At 39.6% G+C, this 13,871-nt stretch overlaps 1 pseudogene; it reads right to left on the bottom strand.

Moving 5' to 3' along the window:
- Positions 1 to 289: 289 nt before the first annotated feature.
- On the bottom strand, positions 290 to 8,596 carry LOC145656906 (cytochrome P450 2K1-like; annotated as a pseudogene).
- Between the last annotated feature and the right edge of the window lie 5,275 nt (positions 8,597 to 13,871).

Raw genomic sequence — 13,871 nt, 5'->3', positions numbered from 1 at the left:
TAAAAGCACTGTTAATATTTACTGTAAATTATTAAGGTTCATTCACATATAAGAAATCATACATTTATTATAAAACTGAATGTTACTCAGCAATATGAATGATGAGGGTTTAATTTTAGGTGCCAAGTGTTGGGGCAGATAAGTGAGTTACATGTGAATGTGTTGGTCACGTGTGATGAACTTTGAAATCCAGGTTGCACCAGTGCCTGTGAATTTTTAAATAGTATTTTGCCAATATTATTCCAACCTTGAATGTAAATACTACCCTTACATGTTAAAAGTGAATGGATTATGCCAAGTAGTTTACTGCGCTGAGCTTATGGGGAGAGGGGTCAACGTGAAGCCCACAGCTGGCATGAGGTCCAACTGTTCCTCAGACACGCCAGGTGGAGGAGTGAAACGAAAGTGCTGCAGAAGAGTGGCGAAGAAGAGGAACAGCTCCATCCTGGCCAGACTCTCTCCCAGACACACCCTACGCCCTTAACAGACACACAGACAGACATTTAAAGTACAACATGAAATCTGGAGCACCAGATCAATGACAGAAAATGATTTCAGTGCACCTCCACAGAAGGGCATGAAGGCATCTCTCTTAATGAAGTGTCCCTACTCATCGAGGAAGTGTCCTGGATTAAAAGTGTAAGGGCTCTCCCACTCATTCTCATCCTTCAACACGGATGTCAAAAGAGCAAATACACAGGTTCCCTGGAAAGAATCACAGTTTTAGCTTAAGCAGGAAGCTAGTGACAGCTTTCTCTGGTATGACAACAGTGCAAAATTTAAATTTACGCAGCCATTTTGTCATGTCTTTGTTATATTTATAAACCAGCCAGTTTCAGCTCTCAGTCTCCTACGTACATTTAATAATTTTATCCTATGCATGCTTTTGTTGTATTGCTTTTAGACTCTTCTCAGTTAATCTAACAGCCTGACCTTCTTGATGAAGAAGCCTTGGAAGTTAATATCACAGGTAGTGGTGTGAGGGAGACTCATGGGTACTATGTCTGCCAGTCTCTGTGTCTCATGGATGACTGCATCTGTGTAAGGCAGGTTCTTGTGGTCATCCAGCACTGGCTGGCGGCCTCCAACCACCCTGTCAATCTCCTGTTGTACCTGATCTGGAGCACAACAGAAGATATTGTCTCGTGTTTTTAAGAAGACAAAAGCAATCAACTCTTTCAATATTACAATATAAACAAATACAAGAAGCAACCATGGTAAACCCTCAAACACCATCAAGCACCTCTTTGTCTTCCTCATTGGAGAAATGTCTTGGACACTGGATATTCACATTGCAGTTGGAATTCTTACCTTGTATGTGGGGGTACTTGGCCATTAAGCAGAATGCCCCAGTGGAGCGTTGTGCTGGTTGTCTCAGTACCAGCAGCAAACAGGTTGGAAACAGTTTGAAGGAGATTCTGTGCATGGAACAATGAGTTCTTTTTTCCAGCCTCCTAACCAATAATCAGAAGGGATCAATTAGTCAGCCAACATAAGAGACCACTTTCTTCCATCAGAGTACAACTGAGTAATACCAGGGATCATATAGAGAGATGTTTGAAAACCATCAAACCACTGGCTTTTTCCATACCAAGCCTAATCAGCTGGCCTAACAGTGAACCAATTCAACAAGCATGAAAAGGTTTTCTTAAGAAGTCCCATTTTATTTATATTTTTAAGGAACCAGTTTTGCTGTGCTAAAACCTATAAAGAAGCTTAAAATCATAAGGTTCCATTTATGCTTGCCAACTTAAGCCATTGTTTCATCCATGTTCATTTGTATGGTGGCCAGGAAGACCCAACATGCTGCAACTACATTAAACACATTCATCAAAACACATGTGCTACATTTCAGAAATGCAATGCAAATTCATGAATGTTATACAAATTCCAAAAACATTTTATTCAAAATGACAACATATGCTACATTTCAGAAATGCAGTGCAAATTCAAAAAACACATGCAACTTCAGAAATGCTACAAATCCAGTCACAACACAATGAAAGTGTTGTTTCAGGGGGACACAAAAAGGGGTTATTCAACCAAACAGCCAGTGAAAAGTAATTTATATTTGTGATTTCCAAAGTTTTGTCACTGGTGGTACAGAATGAACAATTGGCCTATTTGTGCTTTGCATTCTTGCACATGTTTGGTTGTAAAGAATGCAGCCTTAAAGAACACTGATAAAACAAAATCCCAACTAACAGAAATATAAACCTGATCCTGCCAGTTAATAACTAGCTAGATGCATTCAGAGTGTGTTACTATTTTAAACTCCAGTTCAGCCTAAAGAGATTCTGTCGAATACAACTAGGTTTCTGTCCATATACCTACTTTTAGAGCGTTATTGATTTCAAACCATATTTTGTATGTATGTAAAAACAACACACTTGAGATTAACTAGTAAGAATAAGACAATTGACAAGATGGTCACTGTAGCAGACCAGTTAAACTATCAAACCTGAACAAAAACATAGTGTATCCTGTAAATTAGTAACACACTCTGAAGGTAGCTAGCTAGCTAGCTAACTAACTACGTATTAAGCCAGAAACATAGTCGCGTTAAATGGGATTTTTTTTTTCATCAGCGTTCTTTAAAGCTGCATTACAACCTAGCAGAATTAAATATGCAAAACTGCTGAGCATGAATAGATCAGTTGTTCATTCTGTATCAACATAATCCATAACAAACGATATAACCATGGTAATCACAAATATAAATATTTTTCATTAGCTACTCGGTCACCACTGGTCTCATAGGAGTCCATTCCCTCTCCGTGTCCTCAGAAACATGTCCGTCGTGTTGTAGCTGTTATTTGCAGGGTTTCTGAAGTTGCATGCGTTTTTTGAATTTGCATCACGTTTCATTTGCAGCACAGTGGGTCTTCACATTCATCGTACATTTGTGTTATTTTTAATTTTATTTTCTGCAATCTGAACAGTGTTACATTTAACTTTCCACTGAATTAAGAGAGTCAATCAAGGACACTCTGCCAATTGTAAACACAATGTGTATAAATACTGCTATTATCAATGTTTAAACACCAGTTAAAGAGGTGTATACCAAGCTTGAAACAGGTGTTTGACAGTTCATGACTGAACTTGCTTTGGAGCAAGGGAAAGACATTCCTGTCTCCCATGAATATTGCCCCTATCTGTATTGTGAATTGTGTGATTTTTGTGTGCTTGTTTTTGTCCCACACAGAGCATCACGCACACATGGACAATGTTCCAGGCTGCTGGAACTGTCCAAATGCCCCATAATAAGAAGTGATAACGGCCTTTTGAAAGCCAACTTTGATGTTGTCATTCTTGTGACATAGCGAACAGGGAATTCCTTTACACAGTGTGACAATCAGGCTTCCCACACTCATAGAGCTCCTTGTGCAAGTATAGTCAATTAAGCAAAACATGTTAATTTTGTTAGTCTTTCCACTACTGCTTCCACTTACTGTAGTACTAGCAATTAAACTTCACATCTAGTAGTTCTCTAGGTAATGCTGTCAGTTATTAGGGATCCCTGTATGACCTTTATTCTCATTTATCCTGTCTGTTTTTAAAAATGATATTACCTATATGAATCAATACATTAATTCCTTTAGAATTGGTGATTAGTTGCTAAACATCCTATCGATTGTTGATCAAACTCAAAATCTCCCACTGAGATGCAAACGAGAGTTTTCTGTTTCACCATTTGGCAGCCAGATAGTGCTACTGAAGCACTTTGAATTGCCACAGTATATGAAAAGTGCTATATAAATTAACTTAAGTTGCCTATTGATTAAAGGTCAGATTGAGTCGTCTTCTAGTTAGTCCTGTAGATTACTTTTGTTTTCTAAACAAATATTCTCATTTGTTTTATCTGGTTTCTCTCTTTATTCCCTCTATTCTTCAATGTATTATACACTATGCGATTGCTGATTAGTTCAACGTTCCATTAGCTGTCAAGTTTGTGGCTTCACTGGTGGCATTTCTAACCTGTGGTGGATGATCACGAGTTAGACAACTTGCGACTTCCAGTTGAGACTGATTAAAATATTTCCATATGCGATGGTGCCCCATTAATTTACTATAACTATAACAAATTTGATGAGTGCAGAATTATAAATTAGGAGTTCATACCACTACAGAGGTCATATGGATACTCCAAAATATGAGTGGTTGTATATGCACTATGTACAAGATAAAACTTGACACATTAAGCATTTCTGTATACAGCACAAGAAGGACATACCACGTTTTGTTTGCATGCTAGAAAACAGTCAATAAAGCCTCTGCACTCCTGAGGGTTCAGGGTCTCCTGGAGGCTGTGCACAAGCTGCATTATATCCTTCAGAGTTTTTTCACAGTTTGCCATGATAATTTTCCAGTCCTTTAGCCAGAGCCGAAGCCAGGGGAACATATTGTAAAGCTACAAACACACAGATTAACATTTTGTTATGTGCCTCCTACATTTATCCATACATCATCCTATCTTTGTGTCTCTTGCTTATTCAAAAACATAGCAGGGTACCTGTATAGAAGCTGAACCAGTGATCCTGATATTCTCATTGCTTCGGTTTACCATGTTTTGGAACCGAGGATCACTGTATTCAAACCTGCTTCCATATACAATGGCTGAGGTGATATTTGAGGCATTTATACAATAACCAATAACAGGATGTTAAATGTTCCCATATATTACATTTTGGATAAATGGATAATTACATTATGGATAATTTGGATAATTACATTTTTGGCTCAACTACAAAAAATAGTTACTTCTGGTAAGAGTAAAATAGAAAATATATACTTATGTCTCTTACCCTTAAAGTTCTCCACCACTTCCCTCAAATTCCACATCTCTTCTATGATTCTCTCTTCACTCCCTCTCTTGCCCTGCCCAAAGTCCTGCAGGGTGCTAAGGGCAAAGCGCCTCATCTCTTTCCAGTTCTCACCATTAGAAAACAGAATTCCTTGATCATAAACAGAAATCATTAAACCTTTGTTGTTAAACAGCTAAATGTCAGCGAAATGCCATAAATGTAAATGTAAACACAAAATGCAGAATGGTTTTTCATCTTAACTGTGAGACAACTGCATGTTTTTACAATATTTATATAAAACAGGTATTCATGATGAAACACACATTGGGAAACTGCTTATGATCTATTCCAGTGCAAAACCAAATTATAACCATGATTAATAAGGAAAATAACATAAAATAATAATTGTCTTCAGAAAATGGCCTTTTATGAAGAACATTGCTGGCCTGGCTTCCCTCTGGCTGTTTCACAACGGTTTCCCCTTTTCTCCTAATTCTTCTCTTACACTTTAGTCATGCTCTTTCACCATGAATCTTGTTTTATTAATGTTTCCCTTGTTGGTGTCACTCTGGGTGACTTCTCCTTCAGGATATAAACACCTCCCCTGCCCTTCTTTTGGAAAATCTGATCACACCTCCATCCTTATCCTGCCTGCATACAGACAAAACTCAAACAGGAAAAAAGGTTTTCTGATCAGTCTATCAATGGAGTGCAGAGGCCACCTTCACACTTCAGGACTGCTTTGAAACCACAGACTGGTGGATATTTTGTGACACAGCTGGCACTAACATCAATGAATTCTCAGACATATGTGGAATAGACTTTGCATGATCACTGACTACAAAGGAAGTTGGTACTGTGATAGGGGGGTTGACCTCCTCACTTGCAGAGAAGCTAAATGCTCATTATGCTCGGTTTGAGGAAAACATCCCCCTTGCTGCAAAACTCCCAGTAGATCAGGAGAGCTTTGTGTCTGAGGAGGTCAGATCCTTTAAGGCAGTTAACCCACGCAAGGTACCTGGTCCACAATTGGATACTGGACTACCTGATATGCAGACCCAAGGTGGGGAAAGTAGAAAACAGCTTCTCTTCAACACTGACTCTGAGCACAGGGGCTCCACAGGGTTGTGTGCTCAGCCCCCTCCTGTACTCCCCATTTACACATGACTGTGTAGCCAAACACACATCTAACATCATCTTCAAGTTTGCTGATAGCACAACCATCCTAGGCCTCATCACAAGGGGAGACAAGTCAACCTACAGAGACAAGGTTAGTGCTCTGTCAAAGTGTTGCTACGACAACATCCTCCAGCTCAATGTCAGTAAAATGAAGGAGATGATTGTGGACTACAGGAAGCTGCATTTGGGTGGTCACTCTCGCCTATACATCAACGTATCCCAAGGGGAAAGAGTCGGTTGAGTTTTTCGGTATACACCTCACAGATGACCTCACCTGGTTCAACCACACCAACACACTGGTGAGATCAGCCCAACAGCACCTCTTCTTTCTGTGAAGGTTCAGGAGGTTTGGCCTGCCGCCTGACATTTTCACCACCTTTTATAGATCTAAAACAGAGAGCAAACCCACAGGTTGCATCACTGTCTGGTACTGCAGCTGCACTGCAAGTGACTGAAGGTCCTCCAGAGAGTAGTGAGGACTGCAGAATCCATCATAGGCCACAAACCTCCAGCCTTACAGGATAGCCATCAGTCCTGCTGCTTGAGGAAAATGAAAATGATGCAGCTAGACAGTAGCCACCCAGCACACAGCCTGCTCACTGTGTGTCACAGGCATCGCAGTTCCCACGGCGACATATTTACGTGCTTGGTTTGGTTTCTGTCCCTGGTATACTTGGCTCGGTTTTGTCAAGCTCTTGTTTTGGTTTCGTTCTGTTCCACCCCCGAGCCTGTATCCCCAGCTGTAATTATGTTCACCCGTGTCTGGTAATGTTTATCTGGATCTTCATCAGTCTTGGTTATTTAAGCCCTGTTTTGCTTTCCAGTTTGTCGGTTATTTTGGTTTGCCAGTTGTGTTTAGATTTGGTGTTGCTGTTGCTGTCATTGTCTCTGTTACTTCCTAGTTAGTTTCCTGAAGTCTACCTCATTCTGTGCTGATGAACAGTTTCTACCCTCCTATAAGGCTCTTAAACAGGATGTGAAACAGTTAGTCCTTAGTATTAGTTCTTGGCAGCACACCACTACTTGAACATTTCTACATAGTCACTATTAACATACAGGGTGTAGTTTATCTACAGATTACCCTGGGCTAATATATTCAATAGCAGGAGGCTCCTTATTAGGACTCTTCTGAAGTCTAGTCACCATCTATTCTGAAAAAAATCAAAACAAAAAAGTAAATAAATAATGAATGAAAAACAAATAATTTACCTAATTAAAATTTAAATAGTACCATGATCAACTCACACACACATTCCATCATCTAAATTGGCTGAATAAGGTTTTCTGAATCCTTGGCTGAAGTCATAGAATATGGGACTGATGTCTCTTGTCTCCAAATTCTTCTGCATGATTCACCAGTGCTTGTTTGACAGTTTGATATCCTGTCAGGACAACTACTTTCTTTGGACCAAAATACACAGTGAATATGGATCCATATTGTTTTGACATCTGCAAACACAAATTGGATGGATAAAAAGTTTTCTGTTAATACAATGTACTCTATACAATGGGTTGATGGATTTTTTTGAATTTTAAGTAAAGACACTGCCATATTTATTTATTTAGTTAGGGTTTCAGAAGTAATAATCACATTGTTGAACTTGTGACTTTATGAGTCAAGACTGATTTAACATAGTCCTTAAATAATAATTAATTCATTAATTTTCCCTGCTAATCAGAGTGGTGCGGTAACGTGCGGTGGCCCGAGTGCCGTAGGGGGAGCGGCAGGACGCACAGACTCCTCCGACTGGGACGAACATTTATTCACATTTAACATGAAACACTAACGGCACTCACAAGAATCACTCACGACTGATACAAACAAGAAACGATTAACATTAAACACATACGGTGAACACTAATACAGTGAACATTGACTATGTTACAGCACACGTTACAGAATAACCAACCGCTACAGCACGCACTCTCCCTCGACAAAAAAAGTAATTCCTAGCGGGGGGTGCATGAACATCCTCTGCACCTCTGCCTGGATCCCAGGATATTGGGGAGAGGACCGTTGTCTGCGTCTTCTCCGGAGGTAGAGGGGAACAGCCCCAGGAATTTCTTGGGGGGGGCCTCAGGCGGTTGAGCCCGGGCCAGGGAGGACCGAGGGGCACCACAACCACCAGAAAGAGGGCGGTTGCGTGGAGCCAGCGGGATCTCCCAAGACCCTTCTCCTCAGCTGACTTGCCAGCGAAACTGGAAAGGTCTGCCCAAAGCCTCAGAGGCAACCCGCCTCTGGGACGCTCTTAGAGCGGCGGGAAAGAGGAGGACCGTTTAGGGATGTCTGGAACCGGGGCGGACGTGCACCCCCGCGTGTCCGCTGAGGCCTCGGACACGTCAAGGAGCCTGCGGGGACGGCGGGCGCCACGTCACAGCGCCTTGTGTTTGTGTGTTGGTGCTATTGTGTGTTTCTGTTTGCGCCTTTTGTGTTTACAGGCGCAACGTGTGGTGGAGTGTACCGGACTGCCCCGAGAGAGGCAGGGAAGCTGCCTTTCTCTCTCTCCCCGCGAGGTCTCTCTTGCTGGCGGCACCTGGCCCGCCTGGGCGCCGGGCACTGCCATGCTGTGTTTGTGTGTACGTGTACACGGTACCTGGAGGTTCACGTTCATTGGACGGATGCGTCGGGATCCGCGCCCCTTGGGAGGGGGTTCTGTCACGGAACGCTCGCCTCCCGCGATTCACGTGGTTCGACCCGCCATGTGCAGTGGGAGGACTGTCTTGTCTGTAACCACACCTGCACCTCGTATATACACCTGCACCTTAATGTATATAAACGCGTGTTAAAGTGTGCAGGATGTTGGTTATTGTTGGCGTAATGTCTGAATGTAATGTGTTTGTTAGATGTATTCTTGTGTATCGTGTTTGTTTAACTTTAACCATTTCATGTTCCTTGTTTGTGATAAGCGTGCCATTGTGTCGTTTGTTAATAAATGTTCGTCCCAGTCGGTAGAGTCTGTGCATCCTGCCCCTCGCCCTACGGCACTCGGGCCGCCGCACCTTACAGGTGCCCCAAGTAATCTTATCATTTTTGATTGCCAATTTATTGAGGTGATCATAACACTATATTTGTGACAATAGCTGTTGTAAAAAATGCTATATACCAACTAGCTAGCTATCTTCTCCGTAAACTAGCTACTGTTAGCTCACACCTACGTTCCATGCAAACATTATTGTAAAAAGTAGAAAAATGAACATTATGAAAACTATTCCAGTGTTTAATTAATATCACTTCCACTTTGTAAATATTTCTACCATGTGAGTCACGTATCTGTGACTATCATGAACAATTGCATCATTTCCTAGATGAGGCAGATGTAAAAGGAGACATTTACAGCGAGGCATTACTTAGCCATTGTTGTAAAACAATTATTTTGTAGCCTTCTTGTCATTTTACTACCTTAACCCTTTCCTTTTATAAGCTGTTTTTTAATCAGTAACAATTTATGAAACATTAGCTAACCTACTAATATGCAAAAAATAGGCTTGTCTTCATAGCCAGAGTACACATATTATACTGTTACTGTTCCATATTACACAGGGTACTGTTCTGAATGTTTCTTGTAGATAATGGTCTAATGAATCATTGCTTGGTCTTACTAAATGCTACGCTGTCTGCCAGTTCACACAAGCCACCTGTTGCAGTGTTGCTGTCAATGTATGTCAATTAGAATTCTGTCAGTGGAGGTGCTGATGCCATCAGGGGCTGCTGTGTTCTCGCACACATAGCTGGCACTAAATAACAGGTCTAAACCAAGTTAAGAATGCACTCTTCTCGGTAAAATTTAATTTTTAGCTCTGAAAATGACCAAGGTGTGGACCTCAGTGACCTCATAGCTAGCTATGAGCATGCTCCTAAAGTTAAAGGGGAACTTCATGGATTTGACTAATTTTCTTTATCATTCAATGATTTAGACATAAACAAAGTTATTAAGAGTTTTTTGGTGTGAAATGTGCATTTCTAGACACATTTAGTAATTAGCTGTCAGAGTAGTTCACAGTGGTAGTACTAGAACCACACGTTGTGACGTCTACACTGCAAAAATAGTCACTTAATCTGTTCTCCAAAATGAGCAGTATCTGTCTTCTAAGTTTGTATATGATGATGGTAAAAGAGTGATAAACTTTAAAAACTACATCTTTGGGTCCTATTTTTCCTTACAACATCCTCCATGTGTCTCTCCATCCTACACCTCCTGGTTCTTCTGCTTGTGTGTGTGTGTTCAGTCACTCTCCTTGCATTCAACCAACCAGCAGGTCAGCAGGTGTAGTGTTACGATAGAAATGACAAGTCACCATTTACTACATAATTAATGTGAAGTAGCCCTATTTTGTTAGAATAACTTGAAAGTAGTCTAAAAATGTCATTTTATTTATTTTATTTTTTTAATGCCCTGGCCAGTATTCTTTGGCTGCACTTTAGGGGGACATTGATTTTATTTTTCAATTTTCATTAGTGATGTCACATATGTCATTGTTTGTATGCAGACCTCTACAGGATTTTATATTTGAAGGTTCAGTTTTACAACTAGCTGACTGGGGATTTAGGAACGACAATATCACAATATTTTTTACTAATATCAGCCTTTATCCAGTAGACTCAGTATAATGTGCAAACAGCAGTAAGATGTTGTAAAGGGATTGTGGGGCAAAACATGGGTGCAAATTCACAGAGCTGATGGACCTGGAATGTGGAACAGGTTGCACTGAATGGTGGGAGATGCTAGAGTGACGCTGAAAGGACAAAAGCTGAATGTGACATCATCAGGAACAAGGCGCGATTAACAGTACTCATTAAGTGACGATTTATTAATGAAACACACAAAGAAAACAAAGCAGCTTCAAATAGAAGCAAAAGAAAATAAATGAAAATAAAATAAAATTAAAAACAAGCAGGAACGCTACTAAATGGTGGGCAGGCTCAGCAAAGCCTGTAACAGCAGGGTTAGGGACCATCAGTAGGGTCAGAGCTGATGAGATAGCACCTCTTTTATATCTGAGGTCAATTTTTCAACTAGGAGTGAGATATTGTATTTATTTGATGCTATGAGTTTATGTATTTGTGTTAACATTTTCTGAGGTTTAATTTAGTGTAGTTATATATATGGCTAGGGGGAGTATGGTTACAAAAGTGTCTGATATTGACTGTTTTCTTTAAAACATCTTTGTACAAATTGAAAGTGAGTTATCTGGTATGTTGTATTTTTCTGACGTCAAAGAAAATACCAGAGAATAACTGTGCCCGGCTGATTATACCTCTCTGCCTCCATGTGCAAAATACAAAGGGTTTGTTATTGATTAAAAACATGGGATTGTTCCATAAAGTTTGATCATAGGGAGAATAGATGCAATTAAGAATTTTGTTTGAAATCTACCAAGTATTCAAGGTAGTACTTATTGTATTGTATTCATAACATTTCAATTTTTTAATAATTTTGTTTATGAATGGAATGCTATTGATGCCTACTTCTTGAATTAAGCTCCTCAATGTCTAATCATGATTGGTTTAAATTACTTGTCCAGTGTCTGATGTAAAGCAATTGGTGGGAAAAGAAGTAGTAATAAAAATTTGTATTAATAAATAAATTTAATTTTGAGGTTGACATTCAGGTACATGCTGATGGCAAACACCTAGAAATCACAGAGGGGGAGAGTTAGAGAGTTAGTGTGCACCTTCTGCAGTTGTTTGACACATTTAGGTCCTTTTCAGGATACGAGATTAACTGGTCCAACTTTTCCAACTGGTCAGCTCTTACATCTTTGAACAACATGGCCAGTTCAATTCAACTACCCTCCTTATTTCCTGTTAATGATTCATTTAAATACCCGGGGTTTGATTCTTTCTTCTTTATCAGTGATGGCAATGGACAATTTTCACACCTTGCTGCAAAAAATTGAGATGATTTATATAGGTGGAGCTCACTGAGAACATCTCTGGGATAAAAATGAATATACTTCTACAACTCAGCTATCATTTTTACATACTCCTGATTTACCTCCCACTCCCTGTATAAATGACATAGGCTACCGTGATTTGGGCTGGCATTTCAACAAGCAAAATGGCTCAGTTTTTTGGCTTGATACATCATTGTTTATTCAAAAAACCTTTTTCCATAACTCTTTTTCACATTTTGACTTTAGCAATATTCTGACTTTTCCATCTCATCCTAGCGTAAAAATCTTTTTGTGATATTTGGGTGTTTGGGCTTTTTCCAATTCTGCAAAAACTTTGTGGACAGAAACCCCACTACTGATGGTGTCTAACCCTGTTGAGGGTCCCTAACCCTACTGATGGTCCCTAAACCTGCTGATGGTGCCTAACCGAGTTTACGGAGGCAGTAGGAGGGTTTATTGGAAAACTGGTGGACGAAATGATTCCAAGAGCCACCATAAAGACATTTCCCAACCAGGGTGAGAAAAAAACCATCTGCAAGCCTCTGAACTCTCACACTACTGCCTACAACGTGGGGCTCATCAGGAACATGAACAAGTACAAGTCTGTGGCATACGGAAAGCACAGGGCGGTGAGAGAGCTGAATCAGCGCTATGGGAGGAAACTAGAGTCACAGTTCCAGCAGAGTGGCTCTAGATCCCTGTGGCATGGACTATGGATAGATACATAAATATATATACCTACAGAGAGACAGATAGACACAAACCTACCGATAAATACCTGCAGATGGATGGACAGATACATACATAAATATACATACCTATAGATAGATAGATAGACACATACCTACCGATACGTACCTATAGATGGATAGACAGATACATAAACAACTATACATACCTAAAGAGCGATAGATAGATACATACCTATCAATACATACCTGCAGATAGATAAAAACATAGATACATACCTGCAGATGGATAGACATATACATACATAACAATACATAACTATAGAGAGAGATAGATAGGTACATACCTACCAATACATACGTGCAGATAGATAAATACATAGATACATACTTTCTGATACATACCTGTAGATGGATAGACAAATACATACATAACTATACATACCTATAGACAAATAGATAGATACATACCTACCGATACGTACCTATAGATATCTATCTATAGGTACGTATCGGTAGGTATGTATCTATCTATTTGTCTATACAGATACATAAATAACTATACATACCTAAAGAGAGATAGATAGATACATACTTACCGATACATACATGAAGATAGATAAATACATAGATACATACTTACCAATACAGACCTGCAGATGGATAGACAGATTCATACATAGCTATACATACCTATAGAGAGAGAGATAGATAAATACCTACAGATACATACATGCAGACAGATAATACATAGATACATACTTACCGATACATACCTGTAGATGGATAGACAGATACATGCATTACAATACATACCTTTAGATAAATACATAGATACATACTTACCGATACATACCTGTAGGTGGATAGACAGATACATACAAAACTATACATAACTACAGACAGATAGATAGATATATACCTACCGATACGTACCTGCGGATACATACATAACAATACATACCTATAGAGAGATAGACAGATACATACCTACCGATACATACCTGCAGATAGATAAATACATAGATACATACTTACTGATACATGCCTGCAGATGGACAGACAGATTCATACATAACTATACATACCTATAGAGAGAGAGATAGATAAATACCTACAGATACGTACGTACGTATAGATGGACAGACAGACACATAAACAACTATACATACCTAAAGAGACAGACAGATATATACCTATCGATACATACCTGCAGATAGATATATAGATATACACTTACCGATACATACGTGCAGATGGACAGACAGATATATACATAACTATACATACCTATAGACAGATA

The sequence above is a fragment of the Electrophorus electricus genome, unplaced genomic scaffold, assembly GCF_041902795.1.
Source record: "Electrophorus electricus isolate QZ-2024a unplaced genomic scaffold, ASM4190279v1 Scaffold96, whole genome shotgun sequence".
NCBI lineage: Eukaryota > Metazoa > Chordata > Actinopteri > Gymnotiformes > Gymnotidae > Electrophorus > Electrophorus electricus.
The sequence above is the reverse complement of the archived record's forward strand: the minus strand, read 5'-3'. Positions and strand labels throughout refer to the sequence as shown.